The sequence below is a fragment of the Ictidomys tridecemlineatus genome, chromosome 6, assembly GCF_052094955.1.
Source record: "Ictidomys tridecemlineatus isolate mIctTri1 chromosome 6, mIctTri1.hap1, whole genome shotgun sequence".
Classification (NCBI taxonomy): Eukaryota; Metazoa; Chordata; class Mammalia; order Rodentia; family Sciuridae; genus Ictidomys; species Ictidomys tridecemlineatus.
In genome coordinates, this window is record NC_135482.1 from 150,661,645 (window position 1) to 150,687,631 (window position 25,987).

Consider the following 25,987-nt stretch of genomic DNA (forward strand, 5'->3'; position numbering starts at 1 on the left):
AACATATTTTACAGTGATTTTATGATCATTTCTCAATTCATATATTTGAAATATTTGTTTTTACAGTTGAGAAATGAAGGACAATCTCATATACAAATATATTTTTATTTGGCCACACAAATTATTTCTATTACTATTTTGCAAAGACTGATAGCAGTGAATTGGCGTGGTATATTTGGATAAGTAATTTATACTCAAACACACTAGAATGCAAGTACCCTGGAGCAGCTTTAGTTTGGTATTGTTCTGTGGACCACTTTTATCTGTAACTAGAAACTGGACAATATAGAATATAAGAAAAACAGAAAATGCTTTGCAAATTTTAAAATTTTACAAAAGAGTGGTGTAGGTGATGTTATATGATAGCATAAATGTGTCACACATGCGTTATCTCATGAACACACATACAAATACATACACATCTGTCTGTTTAAAATACAGTATGCTGGTACTGACATTAGCAAATATAAAATAGACATGGAAATATTAGTTGATTAAATGTCAATAAAACATTAAAATGACCTGAGGGGGTGAAAAGAGCTTTGGTGAAAAGAGCTTTAGTGTGAAAGTAGAACACTGTATCACACTTCTAGGTAGCATTTGTATGGGGAAATACTTTGGCTCATTATTAGTAACCAAGTTCAAGAAGAGGGTTTTTCCAGTAATGTATGAGGTTAGTTGTTGTCTTTACTTATGGAAAAGCAATAAAAAAATTGGAAGACTCAAAAAGCATCAATGAATTTTGAATAAAGAAATCTGGGGTCTAGAGGACTACAAAGGTTTGTTGCTATTCAAAAATTCTATTAAGATTTTATCTACAAATTTCTTACTAGAATTTGAAAACTTTTCCTGTGTTATTTTGAATTGTTACATAAAAATATGGATCTTTTGTAATTAATAATATAATGTGGCTTTAAAATACCATTTTTATATAATTAGGTTTATTTCAATACTTATATGTTGAACACTTATTATTTTTTTTTTACCAGAACCTTGTTTAATACTAGAAATACAAAGATAAATGAGAAGCTTTGACTTACTGGGAGCTTATAATATAAGGGGGCATAGTTATTACATAACCCTACTCATGTTTGCTATATGATATAGTATAAGATGTCATATAAAAACAAAGAAAGGTTATTTAGTGTTGAATTTATTCTTAAGAATAAATCTCCTATTTTTTTATTCTTGGAAAAATCTTCAAGAACAAAAATAGTCCAATTGTGAAATTAAAATACACAGAAAATCTGACTACATTTGCCAGGATAGTTTTATTTCCTCTGGAAAATTTAGTTGACTATAAAAATGGAGTGAAAAGTAATCTTTTTGTTGTTTTGTTTTAAAGCACTTGAGAGGATAATACCCTGTTGTCCTACTGGAAATTTGTGTGTGTGAATGTGTGTGTGTGTGTGTGTGTGTGTGTGTGTGTGTGTGTGTGTGTGAGAGAGAGAGAGAGAGAGAGAGAGAGAGAGAGAGAGAGAGAGAGAGATTACAATTTGTATGAAGTATTAAATAAAGATGTCTATTTTTAAAATGTGGATACTGTTAAAGAACATTCTGAATCTATTATGAAATTTTAATATTCAGTAGATTTATTATAGCTTCAAAATGTGTTTATAGTTACCATGATTAACCAGCAGTGGCCATTTTATATTAATAATATTTCTGAGACCAGAAATCTGAGCATCACACTTGAATTTTCTCTCACCTTCATACTCTGCATCCAATCCATCACAGGCTCATTCCAAGTCTACCTGCATAATAGGATTCAAATCCATTCATTTTTCCTATCCTTCATTGTCTTTTTCCTCAGACTATCATCATTTATCTCTCTCCTAAAATACTGCAATTACCAATATGCAAATGCTTTGTTTTTTCTCTCATCCAATTAATTTTTCCACAGCATAAGGAATTATCTTTCAAAAACAACAAATCTCATCAGGTTATTCCACTGCCTAAAGAACTTTAACGGTATTAATAATATTCGTAGCTTGAAAACTGCTTACAAAGTGAACATAAACTCTCTTACCACAAAAAAAAAACAATACTGAGGTAATGCATATGTTAATTAACTAAATTTAATTATTCCACTATGTATATATACTTTTAAAGATATGTGAATATGGTAAATATGTAAAATTTTATCTGTTATTCAAAACAAAAACCTTAGCAGATCTACAAAGTTTTAGAAAAATGTCTCAACTTTGTACCAGAGGTTACAAGATCTGCAATGATCAAATCTCTCCTTACCTTCCTAGCTCACCCACTTCTCTGTGCCTTTTTCTATTAAGAATTTGTTTAGTTAGGAACTTTCCATGTTTCTAGTTGCTCATTTCGCATTATCTGTCTTCTAACAAAAAGCTAAAATGACTGTCATGTTTTCTATTCATCTCTAGGGTTGGAGATTATATGTTACCTTATTTGTCCATCCATGATCCTCTAGATCTATACTGCTTTTATTACAGTACCTGCCACACTGTGTGGTGATCGCTTCTTCACTTTCACTCATTACAGTGTAACCTCACTGATGGAAGAAATTCCAAGATCAAGGCCCAGCACAGGTTTTTTATATAACCTAGCTAAAGAGATAATGGACTTTTTATACATATTTCCTAAAAACAAAATAAAAATATCAAGATTAAATTGACCGAGAAAGTCTCAGCTTAAAAACAGATCTTCTCTACAATATGAGACATATTCTTTTCATTCTTGACTTAGGTTTATTTAAAACAGCTTTCAAGAAGACAATTATCAAGTGAGCTGAGAACTTTGAGAAGCCAGCATGGACTGGAAATGAAAATGTGACTTCTAAGTCCATTAGCTCTTCTGCTAGATTTGCTTTACAGAAAATAAAGACAAATTGAATGTCTAGATATGCTTCTTAAGTCTGCACTCTTCCTTCATTCCATCAACTTAAGGTTGAATTTAATCCTTAGATTACTAGATAGTAATCCAATGATTCAGTTAAATTTGGCCTTCTGATTCATAAAAATAAAAAAAAAGACTTGCACTGCATCTTCCTACTGATTGACTTTCTGAGCCATGTAAATTATCTTATGACATAGTGACATATTATTACAATGTCTGATCTCCCTGGTAAATTGGGATATGAACATTTAAGGGGACTGGGATTCTAATTTTGTTTTGCATATTTCTGTACTATAAGATAATAATATGTTTTCCCATTAGAAAAAAAATTACCTCTGGCTACAGGAGGAGGCATGGGAGACAATGGAGGCTGTGGATGTTCTGTAGCTCTGCATTTCTAGGACCCTTAGTGCCAGCCCCACAAGCCCATGAAGATTAGGAAGTGGCTGCCTGAATTATTTTCCAAAGGATAAATATTATAAATAATTACTTCTAGAAACTAACCAAGGTACCCTGTATTCCCCGGTCACATCAGCTCTTCAGTGCCTCTCAAGAAGGTCCTGTTGTAGGACTTACATGATTCCTCACAGGCAAGGCAGCAGCTATCCCACCTGACAATTTTGGTGGTTGGGTTTTCTATAAACCCAGACATGTCAAAGCTTTGCATTGGTTTTTGGGACACCACCTTGCTCCTGTGGGATGTGGAAAGTGGACAGTGTACGGAAAAAGCATTTGCTTCCAGGAACCTGTCACTCACCTGTGCTGGCTGGGTCCTTACATACATTCTCGCCCTCTAAAAATAAACCATCTGACTATGGAATGATTAGGGGTTGTGGGTGGCTCACAAGTTTCCCACAAAAAAAGCACATTCACAACCACTGTGAAGTCAACATGGATGGACACGTGTATATCTCCTGCAGCAATGGCTTTGGAGGTGAAGGCTATGAAGCCACACTGTGGGACGTAAGGCAAAGAGTATAATATGTGAGGATAAGTGACTCTCTGGACAATTGCATCCTGTGTCTTTCTTCTAAGAGCATTGGCCTTAGTGCCTGAGATTAATGTCTCATCGCATGACTCTAAGGTGAATATTGGAACCAAGATACTGGAGCTTGCCTTTTCACCTTGTCTGTGGATGGATCTGAATCCTGACTCCCCCTGGCTGTTGGTGATCCTGTCTCATTATGTGCAAGATTTAACAGAGGAATTGACTTTCTCAGAGTGGATCACAGCCAAGGGCTGGAACTAAAGGAAGAAGAAGCATTCTGAAGCTGAGACATATGCACTGGACAATATCAAACTATGACTGCTCCTTTCTATGACTTTGTGTTTTTTTATGTTATATTGGGTTAGGGGGATGAAAAGTAGGCTGGTGTTCTTTGCTTACATTCACTTAGAAAGAATGTCAGTGTTTGATATCAATTTAAGTTCAGTGGTTCGGAATCAGTTATATATTTTAGAAACATGGACTAAACATAAAGTTTGTAATTAAGTTAAATCCAAATACAAAGTTTTAGTAAGCTTTTGGGCCTACTCTTTTTTAAAAAAGATATTTTACTCAAAATGATGATCTGGAGGTGTAGGAATGATGGGCCTGTCTCTGTGAAAGAAGAAGCAGAGGGCTTGATTCCATCCAACTAATCTTTTCCATGACTCTCCACAAAAAAAAAAAAGAAAAAAAAAAGAAAAGAAAAGAAGGAGGAAGGAAAGGAGAAAGAGAAAAAAAGAAAAAGTAGCAGGTCAGAGTCTGCTTTGGTTGCCTCAAAAATAATCAAGACAGGAAAGAACAGCTTGGCTCCATAGAGAAAATGGATTATCAACCATCGATTAAGCTCTGGGCACTGTTCCTCAGCAATGTAAAGAATCAAAGCTACAGCAAGAAAGCAAAATCCTTGAAATCTACCCAGAGCAGTAGAGGGGAGATAGGAAATCCCAGCCTGTGTACGTTCTTTCCTAGAACAGTGCTGATGAGGTGGCATAAAAACAGCCCCTGAGATGGGCTTCAAGTGGCTGACCAGTATGAGGATCTTGCCCAGATTATAAGAGTTATCATATTTTTTCCTGGGTAAGAAAATGGAGAGGTTCACAGATTAAGGTTGAAAAAAAAATTCATTTGCAATTTGAATATTTTTATTCAGTTTACATTAATAAAATTTCACATACATGTATGTACATACACAAAAAAGAAATGATTATTACTTTGACTTCCTTAATTTTATTTCCTCCTCTTAAATCTGAAATATTAGAAAAACTTTAATGTTTTATTTTCCATGCCTTAAACATAAATATTTGCTTTGATAAATTTTTGAGGGTAACTCAGATTTTGGACTTAAGTTGTTATCAGTAAACAAGAAATGGACCCAATATATTAATTCAAGGATCAACACCACCTTTTTCCCCCAAAAAATCATAATAAATGTTATCCAATATTGGGAATCTCTATAGAGGTATAGCCCCTAATCTTGACCTGAAAGCTGAACAGAAATGGATGCCTGTGATTTTTAAGTCACCAACACCTCATTTGTTCATCTTGTACCCCTGTACTCAGACTTTTAAAATGTGTACATTTTTTTCTCTTTTGTCTTGGATCATCTGCATTTTTTTCTACTTCAAAACATAATAAAATTTACTGATATTAGAGACAATAAATGTGGTTTTTGCTCAACTTACTATAATTTGCTGAATGTAGTACTTCTTTTTGATAGCACAAATTATATGGTGTGTATAAGAGGGACTAAGTGCTCATTGTCAAGGAAGTCTGTGAAGGCATAGTCAGGAAAATGAAGCTATGTTTCTTGGCTGAATTACCGAAGCTAAGAATTAACCATTAATGGCAAATTGACAGACAAGAAAATATCTTGAAAATGCAAGAATTGTTGCCTCTGCCACTTTGAAAATGGATCAGCTCTTAGAATTCAGTAGATCTAATGATAATGTAATTCATAGCCTTGTGTAATTTTGACTTGAATTTATAATACTTCCAAGACTTTTTGCAATAGAAGAAGTTGTAGTACCCAAATCATGTTTTCTCCCAAGGATTGCTTTTAGCGTGTGATTAACCTCCCAAATGATAACTTATTTCCAGAAGTCCTCTTAGGAGGTCACACTTTGGGAACAGCAAATAGAATATAATCGCTGACATTAGTCACCAGCTACCATCACTGCTATTTATTTGTCACATAATGGTTCGTTATTTTATAATTTATATAACTGGTGATCATTAGCATACAGGTTTACAGTATTTGATGTAAAATGGAGGGAGAAAGAGCAAGTGAGTAAAACTAATTTACTTACAGAATGGCAACTTAAGGAAATGTATTTTGAAGGAATGACATTTCCTTGAACTCATCTTTTTATAAGTTCCATTTTGAAGGTCCTTTGTAAAGGGACCTCAGTGTTCCAGTAAAATTGCTAGAGTGGTAAATTTTCCATCAGATGTGTTTTATTCAATCTTCTACTTAAGGACTTCAGAATAAGTATAATAATCACATTAATAATATGTTGCTATCAAAATTTTACCACAGTTTCTCCTAAGAGTTCATAGTATACTGTGTAACCATAGTATATTGCTTAAAAAATATCCTTTTGAAACACTGCATGTGTATCAGAATGTACTTGGTTTTATGATTCTTGAAGAGAATGGGAAATCTAAGCTTTTTTTTGGCTTTTCTATTAGTTAATTACAAAGTTTCCCTAGGCTCAAGGATAGGTGACCTGTAAACTTTAATAACTACAACTTTGATAAAATTTTTTTGCAAACTGTCACAATTCATTCAATTTTGTGAGACTCATACTTTCCTCTCCAAAAGCAGTTTTGCCCAAATTACAAAAAGAAACAGTGACATAACAAGAACACCATATCTATAGCTGTGAATCACAGCTTGTCTACCAGATGTGTCAAAGCTGGTAGAAGAGGAAGGGCTGTAGTAATTGATATTATTTTAGATAAGCCACCTGCTATATTAGAGCATATGTAAATATGTGTTCTCATGAGTGACTTGATTGAGTCTAAGGAGTTCTGACCTCCTCTGAAAGAAAGTTACATAAACATAAGACACTCATCACCATCACTGGGAGATTATATATGAGTCAAGTCAGGGAATCATTAGATGGGCTAAGTTGAGGTCACTTGAATGATGATTTGGCATGATTTTTAAGTATGTTGGTTTTTTATTATGCTGTTATCCTTTCTCTAACCTTATAGCAATTGAGTTGTTATATTTTATTTAACATTTTCATGTCATATGGTGAGTCAGTCTTTTGTATCTATATTACAGAAAACAAATAAGGCTTTTGAACTAGCAAAATTTGCCAAATTTTGCAATATAATCACGAATTAGTTTGAATCTTGAGAGAAGTAGATATAAGGTGGTGCTATTTCTCTTGTTACTTATGTTATAGTTCACTCAATGAAGAGGGTAGGATATAATAGAATGAGCACAGAAATTTCTCCTAGTCTCCATTGTTCAACTTATTATCTCTGAGACTTTAGTGACTTACCCTGATACTTGTCATACCTATCATCAAACTGCAAAAGAAATATTTCCCCTTGTTTTTCATAATTAGTCATAGACTCACATATCAAGATGCAAACTGAAATGGATTTGTGAGAAAATAAGACTGCTATAAACAATCAAGTATAGATTTTGTGTGTTCATTCATTCCTATTTCTTTGAGATAAATGCCCAAGAATGCAAATACTGACTTATATAGTAGTTGTACATATACTTTTTAAATAAACTACCAAATTCTTTTGGGGGGGCAGTTATATCATTTTATGTTCTCACCAGCAATATATGCGTCAATATATGTATGGGTGACTGACTTTCTCAGCATCCTCACCAGCATTTGGCATTGTAACTATATTTCATTTTAGTCAGTCTTATACATGTGTAGTAATAGATCATTATGGTTTTAGTAATGTCCCATTATGATTTTCATTTACATTTTCTTAGTGACTAATGATTTTATATATATATATATCTGTCTGCTTAGTTGATTTCTTTATATCCTTCCGTGAAATGTCTTTACATTTTCGTTGCACATTTCTAACTGTTGAGTCTTAAGTATTCTGTATTTACTCCAGATGTAAAGTCTCTGTCAGACACAAAATTTACTAATATGTTTTTTCTAGTTTCTTATTTGTAATCTTCTTAACAGTTTACTTTTCAATTTTGATTAAGTCCAGGTAACAAATTATTTTTTCTCTTTTGTGAGTTGCAAGTTACGTCCAATCTAAGAACACAATGCACAGCCCTAGGTAGAAAATATTTTCTCATCTTTTCTTTAGACAGTATAACTTTATATTCAAATTTAAGTAATTCATTTTGAATTACTTTCTGTATAAGATGTGAAGCTTTTTGTTGAGGTTTATCTTTTGAAGGGTATGAGTGTCCAATTATTCCTCTGTAATGACCAATGACATTTTGCCTAGAATATCCAGGTTTTGAAAAAAGCTGGTATTCTTCAATTGAAATGCTTTTGTTCCTTTGTCAAAAATTATGGGCATATTCATTGTGGTTATTTCTGGGCTTGTTATTTTTTTCCATTAATGTGATAGTGTGGTCTCTGTTAGCACCACACTATGCTGTATACAGCATATATATATATAGTATCCTTAAACCTTCAGAAGAGTGACTAATCCCAGTTTATTATTTTTTCAAAACTGCTTTGGTTATTTTAAGACCTTTTCCTTTTCCTATAAGTTTTAAAATAACCTTGTATATGTATTCAAAAGCTCATGCTAAGATTTTGATAGAAATTTTAGGAGAACATACTCTCTTTCTATTTTGAGTCTTCTAGTCAGTTGGCATTACACAACTTTCCAACTATTGAGGTATTGTTTGATTTCTTTTAGCAGCATATCCTCCTCCTAGTTTTCAGAGGGCAAACTTTCAGTCTTTCATCATGTATGATCATAGCTGCACATTTTATCTTTTTAGTAAATCTTCTATTTCAACCTGAGGATGTTCCTCTCTATTTCCAACATAGTAAGAATCTTTATCTTGAATGGATATTGCATTTCCAGAGATTTTTCTGAATCAATTAGCACGGTTATATGTCTTTAGCCTGATGATGGTAGATTACATCAACTGATATTTATATACTGCATTCCAGGAATAAATTTTATCATAATATATTATTACATTTATATGTTAGTAAATTAATATTTTAAGATTCTTGCATCAAGTTTACTAGATATATCGATCGGTCTTTAGTTTTCTTTTGTAAAGCTGTAGGTCTATTTTGGTATTGGGATTACACTGATATCATGAGTTGAAAAGTGTTCTTTCCTCTCATGTCTGGATTATCTTGTATAAAATTGGTGTTAATTATTTTACAGTGTTCAGTAAAATCCACAGTGAAACCATATGGTCTTAGACTTTTCTCTTCTCAGTAGCTCTTAAAATACAAATTACATTTCTTAAATGGTTACATGCTATTCTGTTTATATATTTCATTTGATCTTGGTTTTGGTAGCTTGTTGCACTCAAGAAATTGATCTGCTTCTTCTATTTTGTTGAATCTCTAAGTGTACATTATTTGGGGTAATTTCTTTTCATTCTTGTAAAAGTTGTAAACTTCATGATATCTTACAGTGATAACTTATTTTTTTGTTTTTTATCAGTTTTCTTACTGTTTCAGCTTCATTCCATAGATATTGAATGTGTTTTCATTTCATTTTGTTCTGCATATTTTTAAATGTTCTTTGACGTTTTCTCTTTGACCCTTGGATTCTTTAGAAATATGTTGCTTCATTTTCAAGCATTTGGAAATTTGCCTAATGGCTTTCTATTATTGATTTGTAGTTTAATCCATTATAGTCAGGAAACATATTCTGTCTCTGTATGACTTTAATTATTTAATTTTACCATTTATTTTCTGATGCAGGATATTATCTCTCTTGGTGAATGTTTCACAGGTTGTTCTTGAGTATAGATTTTATAAATGTCAAATCAATCTGGTTAGTTGAAGGTGTTGTTGAGTATCCCCTAACTGAGTTTCTGTCTAGTAGTTTTATTAATTGCTAAGAGTGGGGTACTGGAGTACCCAAGTGAGAACAGACTGGTATATTTACCTTTTCATTTATGATAGTTTTGAATTTAAGATGCTTAAAGTTCTTTTGTTTAGCACCCACTATTAGGATTGCTATACCTTCTTGATATATTGACTGTTATTATGACTGTTGTAGCAATTATCTCTGCTTTGAAGTCCATTTTCATTTTAAATAATAGAGTTACTATCATTTTTATAAATGTTTTTTCATGATAAATATTTTTGGCACCTATTTAGTTTTAATCTATTGATGTTAATAAATTTGACATGAGTTTCTTGTTGACAGCTTATTGTCAAGAGTTATTTTTTTTTTCTTTGAATCCAACCAGAAAAATCTCTATCTTTTATCTGGTACCTTTAGACCATTCACTTTTAAATAAATACTGATATCTGATGGCTTACCTCTTCAATGCTATCATTATTTTTTTTCTATTTCTTCAGCTTCCTTTGTGTTTTAGTTAGCTTTGCATTACTGGGACCACCACATCTGGCAAGAGCAAGTTAGAAAAAAATTGGTTTTGGCTCATGGTTTTCAAGGTTCAATCTATTGTTGGTTAACTCCATAGTTCGGTACCCAATGTGAAGCTGAACATCAAGTCAGAAAAGCATGGCAGAGGAAGGCAGCTTAGGTCATGATAACCTGAAAGGAGGTAGCAAGGAAATGTAAACCCCAAACACACCCCCACTGATCAACTTCCTCCTGCTACACTCTATGTGCCCATAGTTACCAATCAGTTAATCAATTCAAGTGGATTGACCTGTTGATCTGTCTACACATCTCATAATCTAATCATTTCACCTCTAACATTCTTGCATTGTCTCATACATAAGATTTGGGTTGCCACTACATATCCAAAACATAATACTTCAATTTTTAGAGGCTGATTCATAGTGGGGTAGGGACGGGGAGCATGGGAGGAATAGAGGAACTCTGAATAAGGCAGAGGGGTGGGAGGAGAAGGGAGGAAGTAGGGAGTTAGAAATGATGGTGGGATGTGATGGACATCATTATCCAAAGTACATTTATGGAGATACAAATTGATGTGACTATACTTTGTATAGAACCATAGATATGAAAATTGTGTCCTATATGTGTAATATGAATTGTAATGCATTCCATTGTCACATGCATAAAAAATTTTAAAATAACATTTAGATTTTTATGCCTTCAATTCCTGTTGGTTACTTGATTTTCTTTAGAACTTCATTTGATTCAATTATAGTAACTCTGATATATTGATTTGTGTTTTCTTAGTAATTTTTCTACATAGTATGTTATACATACGTAATTTATCACTTTCTAACACTATTGATAAGGCAACCTTATTTTAACTTGGGTACCTTTACTCTCATTACTTCTAAATGTCAAAATATTTTCTCCATATACATTGAGCACATTAGAATTTGCTAATTTCTTTTTGCTTTAGCCATAAAATATAATTTAAAGAAATTGATGATTTGAGAGACTATATGCTACATTTCATCTCTATTTTTACTCATTTCTTTGTGGTTCAGTACATAGGACTGTTAAAGCTGTTCTGAAAGTGAACCAATAAGCGAATATCTTTTTTGTGTGTGTTATTTGGGGTTTGCTTTTTACATTCCCAATCCTTTAAGTAAAGAGAGCAGGCCTTTCTTGTTTGTTCTATCTATTTATTTGTTTATTTACTTTTTTGTTCCTAATGTTGGTTCCAGATTATAGAACACTCCAGTGAGCAGTTCAGGATATTTAAGGCATAAAAAGAAAACAGAAGGAACAAACTGCTTATTATTCCTTAAGGGTTAATTTTCTTAGTAAATCCTTGTTCTTTCCAGCTTTTAAGGTATATTAGCCATTATGGGTTAAATGATTTATATGGTATTCAACTGTATTTAGAAGAGGTAAAAAAAAGATTCTTTACAATGTTGGTCTGTAACTGATTCATCATGTGCTTTTGTAAGTATATTTAAATAAAAGGGCTAGTGCTTGTGCTCTCTCTCTCTTGTGCACTCTCTTTCTCTCTCTCTCTCTCTCTCTCTCTCTCTCTCTCTCTCTCTCTCTCTCTCTCTCTCTCTTCTCTCCTTCCTGGTGTCATATCCTAAGCTAATTTCCTCTGCCACACCCTTCCTCCATGATGTTTTTCCTTACCTCAGGCCCAGAGCAATGGAGTCAAGTCATCTATGGGCGGAGACCTATGAAACCCTGAGCCCAAATTAACGTTCCCTCCTCTACATTGTTCTTCTCAGGTCTTTTTGTTAAGGCAAAGAAACACAGAGTTCTCTCTCTCTCTCCCCCATGCCACCTTTCTGATCCCTTTTGTCACGTTCTGAGCTGCTTTCCTCTGGCATACCATTTTGCCATAATGTCCTGCCTCACTTTGACCCAGAGCTATGGAATTGGCCATCTAAGAAGTGAGACATCTGAAAGCATTAGCCCCAAATAAACTTTTCTTCCTACTCAAATAAATAAAGGCTTAAATGACACTTATTCCGCTTGCTTACAAATTTTCTACAACCATTGTTGCGCTATAAGAACAGAGTTGAACAGTTAGAAAAAGGACCATACGGTGTGCAAAACCTGAAATATGTGCTATCCAGATTTTACATGAAGAGTTTTCTGGCCTTCTTTTTGAGCACACAACTGTGAGGGCAGAAGGTAGGCCAAACTTAATGCTCAAATAATTAGAATGAATAAATATTTGACAAATAGTGAGAATTTGATAAGGAAAGAGCAATCACTGGTAGATCAATGAGGAATATTGGCTTATTTGTTAATTTTGGGATATACAATGTAAAACCCCATCATAATCTCATGGTAAACATTAAAGCTTACATTTCTCACTAAAAATTACTCAAAAAAATAATACAACGTATAGTATATTTACTTTTAAAACATTCAGGAACACCAGTCCATTCATCTTTGTTTTTAATTGATTGGTTTGTGATACTGTGTGTTATGTGTGTTTGTTTGTCTGTTTTGTTTATTTATTTATTTTTGCCTTAAAATTATAATTTTACCCTAGGTAAAAGAACACTTTGTGGGTTACTATAATAATAAGCTCATGAGACTATAATAATAAGCTCATTACCTAAATTATAGGTAATAAAAGGATAAATAGACACAGATAATATTTAAATCAAATTTATTTTCACAGGTCAATCTTACGATGAAATACTGAATATATAATACATATGAACTTGTAAAATGAAGTTTGGTGAATAAAATGGTCTTTATATAAAATTCCAATTCCTAGTGAATTTGCTTAAAAAAGGGTTCTACTGATTTTTTAAAAATATATTGATTTTCAGAATGAATAAATGTGATGGTATCAAACTAAAAGGCTTCTTTACAGCAAATGAAACAATCAAGAGCTCAAAGAGAGTACTTACAGAATGGAAGAAATTCTTTGTCACTGGCACCTCAGGTAGAGCATTAATCTCAAGGATATAAAACAACTCAAAAAATTTAGTGCCAAAAAATAAATATCAATAAATGGGTAAAGAAATTGAACAGTGAACAGACACTTAATAGAAAAATAATATGAATTGTCAACAAATATATGAAAAAATGTTCAACATCTCTACCAATTAGAGAAATGCAAATAAAAACTACACTGATATTTCATCTCACTTCAATCAGAATGGCCACAATACAATTGACAATAAATGTTGGCAAGGATATGGGAAAAGAGTACTTTCATATATTGCTGACAGAATTGCAAATTAGGCAACCACTCTGGAAAGCAGTATGGAGATTCCTCAGAAAACTTGGAAAACAAACAACATTTGACCCAGTTATCTGATTCCTTGGTATATACACAGGACTTAAAAACAGTATACTATCGTAATGCAACCACATCAATGTTTATAGCAGCTCAATTCACAATAGCTAAGCTATGGAACCAACCTAGATGCTCCTCAACAAATGAATGGGTAAAGAAAATGTGTATATATATATATATATATATATATATATATATATATATATATACACAAATAAAATTAATCAGCTATAAAAAAGAATGACTTTTTAACTTTTGTTGGAAATTGGATGGACCTGAAGAATATCATGCCAAGTGAAATAAGCCAATCTCAAAAAAAAATCCAAAGGTTGAACGTTCTTTCTGATATGTGGATGCTAACACACAACAAGGGAGAGAGGGAAAGAATAGAAGTTCAGTAGATTAGACAAGGGGAAATGAAGGGAAGGTATGGGATAGGAATAGAAAAGACAGTGGAATGATTCTGACATAACTTTTCTATGTACATATATGAAAATACCACACTGGTTTCTACATTATGTACAACCACAAGACCAGATCCTACTTAGATATACTCCATGTTTGTATAAATAAGTCAAATTATATTCCACAATAATGTATAACTAAAAATGAAAAACATTTTCAAAAATATTGATTTTTCAATAGGTGTAATTTTTACCTAAAAATATTGCCACAAATACTGGTTATATGACTTTTGAAAATCAAATCGTTTTGCTTTACCTTGTGAGCCAAGATAGGAGAGTCCATGCCCAAAAGTGGACATTGAAATAGTTTATATTGAAATTATATGTATAAAGCCAATCACGTAAGGTTACTTTGGTATTAAATAAGAAGATAGAGGATGATCATAATTCTTTTTTTTGTTCCCCCAGAGTAATAGATACATTCTTACAACTGTTTCACAGACATACACATATTCCCAGAAATTTGTCAAGGATTGACATGCTTATTTCAGCCTTTTCCCAGATGGTTTTTTTTTTTGGGAGGGGGGGCTACTAGGGAAAGAACCCAAGGAGCTGGTTTACCACTGAGCTACATCTCCAGTCCTTTTTTTTTTTTTTCTGGAAACAGGATTTAAGTTGTCCAAGTCAGCTTGGAACTTGTGATCTTCATGCTTTAGCCTCCTGAGTCTCTGGGATTATAGGTATGTGCCACCATGGCCAGCTCTAGATCATCTTTTATCACCCACCATCTCTAAGAGGAAACAATCGTTCGATTTATCAGATATACCATAGGATCTTCACTGGCAGCCCTGTCTCTCTGTGTTGTTTTGTAGTACTGGGATTGATCTTAAGGGTGTTCTACCACAGAGCTATACCCTTAGCCAACTTAGGGCATCTTCCCCACCTTTGCCATTTTATTTGAATATTTTGAATGCAGATCATAAAGTCCAAAGCATATCAGTCATTTATGGGTGGGAGTGTTACCTGCAGACCAACCAGGGCGCCCGCCTGGATCTCAGCTGGACAGATTCTGCTGCTCATCTTCATAGGAAACAAGCAAATGATGTAAAAAAAAAATAATCACTTGCTTATTAGTTAAGCAGGCAGGCAGCCGAATCCTGGCTGAACTGAAGACCATTGGAATCCTAGGGCCCCAGCATAGACAATCCTCAGTCTTCCCTTTAGGATCCTTCCACAACCCACAGCATATGGCCTTCCCTTGTGACCATGAAGTACCAATAAAAGAATGAAGATACAGGAGGTTGGTACTGGGCTAGGTGCCACATACCTATTATCCCCAGTAACTCAGGAGGCTGAGGCAGGAGGATTGCAAGTTCAAAGACAACCTGGGTAATTTAGTGAGACCCTCTCAAGACAGAAAAAGGACTAACGGTGTAGCTCTGTGGTAGATCATAATTCTTTGTAAAATAATTCTATATAAGGTGTCAATTACTTGAGAAAAAGAAGTGATAATAGGATATAATCAAAAAAGAGAAAAAAATCAGAAAACATGCAATGAAATGAAGGAAAAGAAATATACAGAGCACAATATATTTTATTTATATAGAAGTGGTTACCAGAATGCCTGATGTTTATTCTTCGAGGAGTGATCATGATGTTTGTTCTATTTTATCTATTTTTTCTCTTGTTTAATCCATTATTTTTTCTTAGTGATAATATCTTTTTTTAAAAAAAACATAATTTGATTCATCTCAATCCTTAGTATTTCTCCTTCTCGATCCTATGGATCCCCTTGTGTTTCAGGAAAAATGTCATACTAAAGACAATTTTGATAGCTAAACAAGAAATATGGAATTGGAAGTGATCATATACAACAGTGTTTCCCATGAGAAATATTTTTTTCCTTAACAGAGAAATATTCACATTTACTTAATGATGTTAAATCATATTATATTTTTCCATGTGTTGGAAAAAGCGTGGATTAGCATAACTGAGAAGAAGCATCCAGTTTAATAGATGGAGATCAAAGTGAAGGGAGGAAAACAGCCAGCATCTTGTGAAGAAAAGAACTAGGCTGATGCGAGAATGCTTTCTTTTCTTGTTTTAAAAGCAAACACAGAATTATTTAAGTAATATGTATTCACTGGAGAAAATAGAAAATGCAGAACAAAAGGATGATAATAAAATTAATATTGCATTACCTAAAGATAATTACTGTTCATAATTTAAGTATGTGCATCTAAAGTATTCCCTACATGAAATGTATATTCATACACAGTAATATCTTCAATAATGCAAAATTGAAATTATACTGCCATCTTATTTTTGTGATCTGATATGTTTTTTCTCTCAAACATCACAACACTATTTCTATGTAAGTAATTGCAAATATATAATATCACTCTTAATGGTTCAAGGGACTTAGCAATAAATGTTTAACAGTTTACTCACAAACCTTTTAATTTTGGTATTGAATCTTTTTCAGAAACTATATTAAATAAATGCAAGAGAATCAACCATCTTAGAATTTAAGAGAGAAAAGAAAGGAGGATCATTGAGATCAAAACTTGCATTGTGGATGGAATGAGCACAGTTAACTTTTCAGCCTCATTCCAAACACAGTAAATGATAAATAATAGACCTATGTTTATCTATAGTATTATTCTGACATTAATTCCTATCTACACCATGGGAACTGGTAAAAGATTTATCTAGAGTATAATAGCAAATATATAGTGAATATGAATTGATAAAATAAACATAAAAATATGGTGTTAGAATACAAAAAGTCTGTCTCTATTTTTCTATTTTTCTTTTCTCGTTAGCACTAATCTGTCTCTCATAATCATCAGCTTTCATCATTGTTTGTGTGCTACCTTTGAATTTCAGGTTGGATCATTTCAATAAAACTTCTAGAAAGGGAACAATTAGTTTTAAAATAATATAGTTTTTGAACAGCTTATCTGTATAAAAGGAATTTCTTTCCAGATCACTAACACTTTTTCTGTACTATAACAATTATTCAACTGCCTGCAGACCCCTCATTCATTGGCCTTTCTTGTACTATTAATTATTTATTCTTTCCATCATTTCTCACCTTGTCAGCTTATATTTTGTAGTACAATGTTAATATGATTTCTTTCCATACATTTCAACTCCCTTTCCTTTATTTCTTCTCTTGTACTATAAACAAAACAGCCTTTTTTTTTTTTTGTACCTGAGATTGAAATCAAGAGCACTCTACCACTGAACCACATCTCCAGCCCTATTTTGTATTCTATTTAGAGACAGGGTCTCACTGAGATGCTTAGTGACTCACTTTTGCTGAGGCTGGCTTTGAACTGGAGATCCCTCTGTCCCAGTCTCCTGAGCCGTTGGGATTATAGGCATGTGCCACTACGCCTGGCAACACTTAGCCTTTTGAAACCAATTATTTTTCTCTGTAGGAATTCATCTCAATATTTGAATATTTGGGTAAGTTAAATACTGATTAAACAAAATAAATGCATGATACCATACATGAATTGGTCAAATGGTCAATATCATGAAGTCCTATTAAGATTACAAAATAATTTCACCTGTCTAATATTCAAGTTGATTTCAAACTTTTTTTGCCTCCTTTCAGCTCCTATCCTTGCTTTTTATTCCTCTTAAGAAATAGAAACTTTATTTCAGTTTCTCAGCAAACCTTGCATCATCCCGTACCATATTGTCTCCCTGACTTTCAGTTACAAGGAAAATAATAACCTTCATTCTATCACAGGTCAGTTCTCTACTTATGTTTAAATTCCTTTCTACTGAATATTTCACACAGATTTCATTCACTCTTTTATCCAGATCTCCAGTTTTTCTTGCTCTGCTAGTCATTCCATAAATACAGAAATTAATTATGGTAACTCTTAATGTAAAAATCTACAGTGGACTCACAATCTCTTCTAGTTACCAGCCCTCCCTACTGAAAAGTCTTGTAATTGTCTGTCATATCCAACTACTTACTTTTCTTATCCCTTTCCTTAACCACTATAAAACCAGGCTTCTATCCATGTCACTGACTTAAGGTTCTTCCTGTCAAAGATATCAATCATCTTCCCAGTCCTTTTTACAACCTCTACATCAGTGCTATTCAAAACATGGGACAAGGCACAGCAAAATCCACAATGTAAGAACAACTTCAGTTGATCTTCTCAGGTATTATTCATCCCTTATTAAAAGAGGCACTCAGGTGCTCAATCCAAAATCTGAAGTCATCCTTGATTTCTCCCTTTGCTAACTACTCACACTTGTTCTTTCAGCAAATCAATTTTGTCTGACATGTTTCTTGTAAAAAACATTTTCTCTCATGCAGACTACTACAGTGACATTATACAAATCCTTCTATATTCTCTCTTTTACCACCAGAGTACATTGTATTAATAGCAACTAGAGTAATACTTTAAATGTAAATCAGATCACAATACTCCTCTACTAAAAATCCTTCAATATCTTCCTATTGATCTTAGAATAAATTCAAACTTTCTATTTTGGTCAGTGTACATGACCTGACACTCATGTAAAGTTGAATTTCTTTTTGTTGTTGTTGTTGTTTTATTTTATTTTTAAAATACAATTACTCCTTTCTTTTCAGAAAATAAATTTATTCTACATATATTAGTCACATTGATACCTTTAAAAATAAATTTTATTGTTTATATTTAAGATATGCAACATGAAGTTATGGGACAAATATAGATCATGAAAACCATGTTAGTAAAACAAATTAACAAACACATCATATTACCTAGTTATGTATATTTTTATAATAAGGAAGCCAGACTCGGTGGTATACTCTAATTTCAGCAGTTTGGGAGGCTGAGGCAGGAGGATAGCAAGTTCAAAGCCAGCCTCAGCAAAAGTGAGGCACTAAGCACTCAGTGAGACTCTGTCTCTAAATAAAATACAAAATAGTGCTGGGGATGTGGCTCAGTGGCTGAATGCCCCTGAGTTCAATCCCAAGCACCTCCTAAATAAATAAATAAATAAACAAACAAACAAATAAATAAATAAATAAATAAATAGTAAGGGACAGCTAAAATTTAATTGAGCTTGAATCCTACATACAGTAGAATTTTATTATCTATAGGCTTACCCTCTAGATCCACTTATTCTACATCATGCTACTTTATATCCTCAGGCATACCTCTCCTATCCTCTCTCCCCTCTTCCCTCACCCCTGGTAAACACTATTTTGTTGTCTCAGTTTATATTTGATTTTTTATTGCACATATAAATAATGTCATATAATATTTTTCTTTCTATTTGTGGCTTATTTCAACTTAACATTTTGGTCTTTTCTAAAATCATCCTCAAAGCCTGGTCCCCAAACCAGCAGCATATATACCACCTGGGAATTTATAGAAATGTGAATTATTAAGTATCTCTCAAGACCTAGTGATTCAAAAACTCTGGATGTGGGGCAAGCAGCTAGGTTTTAACAGGCTCTCCATGTGGTTCTGATGCATGTTAAAACCCAGGCATTGCTGCTAATGCATGATATTGCTGCCTTACGAGCTGTGTTTGTCCTTTTTCATACCTGGGATATCCAGCTTCAGACCTTGGCTTGGCAGGGCTCCTGAGGTCCAGCATGTGTTGCTGAATCTAAACTTCCACTCCCATTAAACATGATTGAGTCACTTGTTTATTGTATTATCTGTCACTCTCTCTATAATGCAGTCTTCAACATGGCAGGGCCTTGTCAGCCTTGTTTAGTGCTTTAATAATACTGCCAGCTCAATGTCTGACACAGGGTAAGCACTCTGTAAATGCGTGTAGAATGAGTGCATCCACCATGAGAATCTGTAAATAATAATTTGATTAGTGAATAATTTTATAAGCTCTACTAAATTGCCTGATATTTATCTTTTGATTGAAAAGAAAAATCTTTCACTTTACTGCAGAATGAAAAAAGGCAAACTTCATTATTTGTACAGCAAATATGTTTTAATGAAAGATATTGTTATCTACTTCTTCAATTAGCAAATTAATAAATAATTTTACATTAACTATTGATCACCTAAGCACTGAGCAATTTGTCATGGTTTATAAAATGAAAAAGCTGACTTTGTGTTTATATCTTAAATAGGTTGTCAAGGAAGAAATTCATATATTATTCATATATCTACATGATGCAAATCACAAATGTAATATATAACTGATATTTTTTCAAGTTGTAATGACTTTGGCTATAGATCCCTTACAATTGCACTATGCAATAACTTAAAAAAGTACATGGGTGACTGTTTTAATCAGGAGATGGTCCATGGAATACAGAAGACTTGAACTGAGTGAAATATAGAGCCACTGGTAATTTATTTGGTATATGAATTTGTGTATAGAATAAAGTTAAAAAGAAATCTTGATTTGGACCACACCAAAAAAATCTGAGAAGGGCATCTCATAAAGATTATTTTTAAAAAGAGTATTTCATATTATATCAAAGAAAATATATTTTCAGCACTTAATAAATCTAGGTTTGACTATATGAACAAGCAAATCAGGATACAGATGAGAGAAGAACTCTAAAGAGAAATACAATATTTCTCTTATCCATGAGTTCACTTTCCTTGATTTTAGAAACTCACAAATAATTGTAGTCCAGAAGCATTAAATGAAAAATTTTAAAAATAAACAATTCATAAATTTTAAACTCCATACTGTTATAAACAGTATGATGAAATCAACCTGCTTTGACCATATTGAGAACTGAATCTTTCCATTATCTAATAGGTCCACTCTGTATTTGCTACCCATTTACTAGACTTTTAATAGCCGCCTCAATTTTCAGTTCAATCTACATGATATTGCTATGTTTGTGTTCAAGCAATCCTTATTTTATTGAAGAGTGGCCCCAAACCCCAAGGGTAGTGATGTGGAAATTTAGACATGCCAAAAATAAACTGTAAAGTGCTCCCTTTAAGTGAAAAGTTCTTAATTTAGTAAATGAAAGGTGGTAAAACGATGTGCTGTGATTACTAAGATTAATGGTAAGAATTAATCATCTATCCATGAAAGTTAAGATGGAAAAAGAAAGGCATGTTATTTAGGCAGTCACATTTCCAACTGCAAAAGTTGCCACCACAAGCTATGTGCTTAGATGAGATGGAAAGACATCAAATTATGCATGTACAGGAAAACCATAACATGTAGAGTTTCTTCTCTGGGAAAACACTAAATGGCAGAGAACACCGATGCAGTGGAAGGGTGTGGAAGCCCTGGGGGCTCTGGAATGGGTAGCCATGGTGACTTCCATGAAACTTAAGTAGCCATCTCTAAGGCCACTGTTGCAGACGTAGTAGGGTTCAGAGCCATTGCCACAGAGCTCATAGAGGCAATACTAAGGATGAGGATCAATCAGTCACCAAGCTGGGCTACCTGGTCAAGAATATGAAGATCAAGTCCCTGGGGGAGATCTACTTCTTATCTTTGCATTTCAAGGAATCTTAGATGATTGACTTTTTCCTGGGAACATCACTCAAGATGAGGTTTTAGAGATGATGTCTGTATAAAAGCAGACTCTTACTGGTCAGTGGACCAGGTTGAAGGCATTTGTAGCTATCCATGATTACAATGGTTGGTTGGCTTAAGAGTTAAGTGCTCCAAGGAAGTAGCCATTGCTATCCAAGGGGCCATCATCCTGGCCAAGCTCTCCATTGATTCTGTACAGAGAGACTACTGAGGGAACAAGACTAGCAAGACTGTCACCCTTGAAAAGTGACAGCATGTTGTGATTCTGTGGTAGTGTTGCTCATCAAGAGGTACTGGCATTGTCTCAACCACTATGTCCAACAAATTGTTGATGATGGCTGGTATTGATGACTGCTTCACTTCTACCAGGGGCTGCACTGCTACCTTGGGCAATTTTGCCAAGGTCACATTTGATGCCATCTCCAAGACATACAGCTACTTGACCCCTGATCTCTGAAAATATACTGTGTTCATCAAATCTCTCTGTCAGGAATTCACTGACCATCTTGTGAAAACTCACACCACAGTCTCTCTGGACGGATCCTTACTCCAGCTGTGTCTACAATATAAGGTTTTTAGAGAAAAATAACGTGAATATAACCTGTTTATAAAAAAATAAAAAATAAAATAACTTATATAAGGGTTAAGACTCTCTGTGGTTTTTGCATTCATTGAGGGTTTTGGAGAATGACCTTCATGGATAAGGGAGGAGAACTATAAAGCTAAGACAATATCATAGTACAGATTTTAAAAGGAACCACAGAAAATTAGCTGAGTTTTACATTATATATTCCTTATTTGTTGAATTGACTGAGAAAATTTGTGTTGTTGTAGGTTAGCAGTTAAGTAATTTATCCTGCTACATATTGCCAAGCAAGTTTGAGCCTTCAGGTACAACATAGTCCCATCAATTCTATCCTGTCTGTAATTTATTATTGTTTTTTGCCATTGACTTTAATATCAGGTTTTTGAGGTACAGTTTTGTGTATTCCCAAAACCAGTCTTGACTCTCTCCGCATAAATGAATGTAAATAAATAGGAAAAAATAAAATCAGAGGATGGGAATGGTTTCCTGTAGTTGTTTACTTGCCCAGAGCTCTCTAGGCTAATTGTTCTACGAATATCTTATCTTCTAAGAGTTAAGTTCATGATGCCAGGAGTTTTCCAACATAGAAGAAACTTTGTTACCATATTATACTAAGGATCCTACCCCATCATTCTATAGAAAATACTTCCATCATTCTCACCAATCAAGTCCTCCAGAAGACACATTTTTGTTTAATTTAATTTCTTAATAGTGTTAGCCATAATAAACTATATCTTTGGAAGAAACTTTAATTTTTTATTTCTTTGCCCTATGTCTTTTTGTGTATGTTGGGGTATATTGGGGAGTGAACTCAGGGACACTTGACCAATGAACCCAATCCCTAGCCCTATTTTGTATTTCTTTTTTTTTTTTTTTAATTTAGAGACAGGTCTCACTGAGTTGCTTAGCACTTCACTTCTGTTGAGGCTGGCTTGAACACATAATCCTCCTGCCTTAGCCTTCTGAGCTTCTGGGATTACAGGCCTGCACCATGGGACCTGGCTGTCCTATGTCTTTTTGAACTTTGTCCTTATCAGTTTTATTTACAGATGTATTTCTCAGTTCATCTTTAAATAATCTAACCAGCCTCCTGTCTCGCTCTCATTACTCATGGTAATTTTTTGCTCACTTTTATAGATTCTCTTTTGAAATAAATGTGATAACTTTTCAAGATAAATTTGACTGAATTACTTCAGTTTCTGCATATATACAATCAACTGTCACCTGGACAAATTTATGCCATTATGAGGAACCCCAGCTCAGCACCTCTGATAAGGAACTCCTTGATTGCATAACATTTATTGGTGTTCTTCCCAAAATCATATCTTGAATTCCTAACCCCCAGAACCTATTTGGAGGTAGGGTATAAACCGGGTAAACAAGTTGAAATGAGGTAATTACTGTCATTAGAATATAATCTTATATGACTCATGTCCTTGTTCAAAGAGAAAATTTAAAGGTATATATGCACACAGAAACGTCATGTGAAGAAGAAGGTAGAGATCAGAGTGATATTTATACAAGATAAGAAACTCTAATTGCTGTTCATAAATATTACAGAAAGTGAAGAAGCATGGATTGACTTTTTCTTCATAGCCTCTGACAGGACCAGCTTTCCTGACACTCAAATCCCAATTTCTAACCCTCAGAACTATGAGATAACAAATTTCTCTTATTTAAGCCACTCAGTGTGGTATTTGGCTACTATATTCCTGATAAAATAAATAAACAAATTCAATTAAAATATGTGCAAAAGATTAAATACATACTTTAGAAAAGATAAATTATGAATAGCTACATCACACTGTGTTCCATATCATTTCTTATAAGAAAATGCAGAGTAAAACCAACATTAGATACTGTTGCCCAATAAAACTGTGAAAACATAAATATAAAAACTATTAGTACCCTTGAAAATATGAAGTACTGATAGGAGTGCAGAATAGCAAAAGCTCTCCTATATTGCTAAGAAAGTTATGAAATTCTTTAGTCATTGTGGAAATTTTAGTAGTTTCTTACAAAGTTAAACTTTATTTATTTTATGGTTCATTAATTCCACTATATAATCCCAAGAGGTATAAAAATTGGTGTCCATAAAAGATTTATACTCATGCAAATTTTATTCAAATAGCCAAAACAGAAAATAACCATGTGTCCATCAAACTTATATACACACACACAATGCTGTCTTAACCTGTTTGGCAGTAGAAAGGAATGATCCTGTAGTGTGTGTAATGTGGATGTATTAATGTCCTAGGACTTTTGTAATTAGTTAAGCCACACCATTTTGGCTTACAACAACAAAAATTTATTCTTTTACAGTTTTGGAAAGAAGAAGTCCAAAATCAAGGTGTTGACAAGGCTTTGCTCCTGCTAGATGCTATAGGGAAGAATCCATTCCTTGGCTTTTCTAGCTATGGAGCCTTTCAGTTCCATCTTCAATTGCCCTCTTCTTTGTGTGTTTAGTTCTATAGTCCCTCTACCTTCTCCTATAAGACTATATATAACTGCAATTCAGGATCACATAGATACTCTAGGATTAGCCCCATTACTCTATTCTTTAGCCATGTAAGATAATATTCACAGGGGGCTGCCCATAAGTATGGACATGTATTTTGGGGTCAACATTCAGGTCAATACACTAGAAACTACCTCAACAGTTCTGTGCTAAATGAAATGAAAGTTACAAATAGTGCATGTGTTCATTTACAGAATTTTTTTAAAAAAAACAAGCAAAACACTATTGAAAGAAAGCAGTTCAGTGGTTTCCAGGGACTAGAGATGGGTGGCAGAAAACTGAGAAGGAATGCAAGGAGACATTTTAGGACAATGGACATGCATGATGGTGGTTCTTTGGTTGTACATATTTGTCAAACCCACTGAAATGTGTACCCAAATTGCTAATTAGAAGAACTTTAAATATACATTTTAGATGCCTTGAAATTTTCTTTCATCAAACTTTTCATTTCCTTCTTTTTTCTGTTTTGTTGTCTTCATAAGTTAGACATTGTTATTATCAATAATGGAAACTTTAGATTGTACTTCATGAATTTTCTACTAGGTGTTGTTCCTTGGAAATGTGTAAGGATGTAACAATGTCTGGGAGTTCAGATACCTTAGCACTAGAAGCAAAGAAATTGTTATCATAAGGGAAAGGAGAAAAGAGAAAATAGACATAAGAGAACAAAGTGTTTCTTTTTTTTCTTGTTTCCTATAAATATGGTAAATTTCTCAGTTTCTGGCTCTTGAATTTCAGCACCTATGAAACTTTAAAAAAAGAATGTAGTATGAAGCAAACTTGTGTTAGAGATGAAAAGATCAAAGAAGATCTATGGTCTTGTGAAATGAAGGCAACCAGTCATATCAAGATTGACTTTTCATATTTGCTTAAAGTGTTCCATATAGTAACCTGACATAGTACAGATAATTAAATTATATCATGCAATATATTGGAAAGGAGATGGTAACATATAGGGAATAAACTAAAATAAAATATTGAAATTAATAATAAATGAAATAACAAATTATTTCATGAAATTAAAGTATTAAATGCAATTAATGAGTCTATTAAGGAAGGACAAATATATATAGGACAAATGTATAAATTCAGTTAGCATCATATTAAATGATTAATTATTTGTACCATTTTAGTGTCAGTTTATTTGCTTCCTCAGAATCACTAATTGCTAATCTTTTATGTTTTATATATCAATATTACACAACTGAATGTTTTTTAACATCCTTACCCTACATACACTCATACAATGCCCTTCTTTCTTTTCTTCCTTTCTTTGGTTTTTTCCTTCTTTCAT

The 25,987-nt window shown here is 33.4% G+C and overlaps 2 pseudogenes; both read left to right on the top strand.

Moving 5' to 3' along the window:
* Positions 1-664: 664 nt before the first annotated feature.
* Positions 665-4,137, top strand: LOC101958366 (WD repeat-containing protein 31 pseudogene; annotated as a pseudogene).
* Positions 4,138-21,296: 17,159 nt separating this feature from the next.
* LOC101958076 (small ribosomal subunit protein uS5 pseudogene) lies at positions 21,297-22,178 on the top strand (annotated as a pseudogene).
* The last annotated feature ends 3,809 nt before the right edge of the window (positions 22,179-25,987 follow it).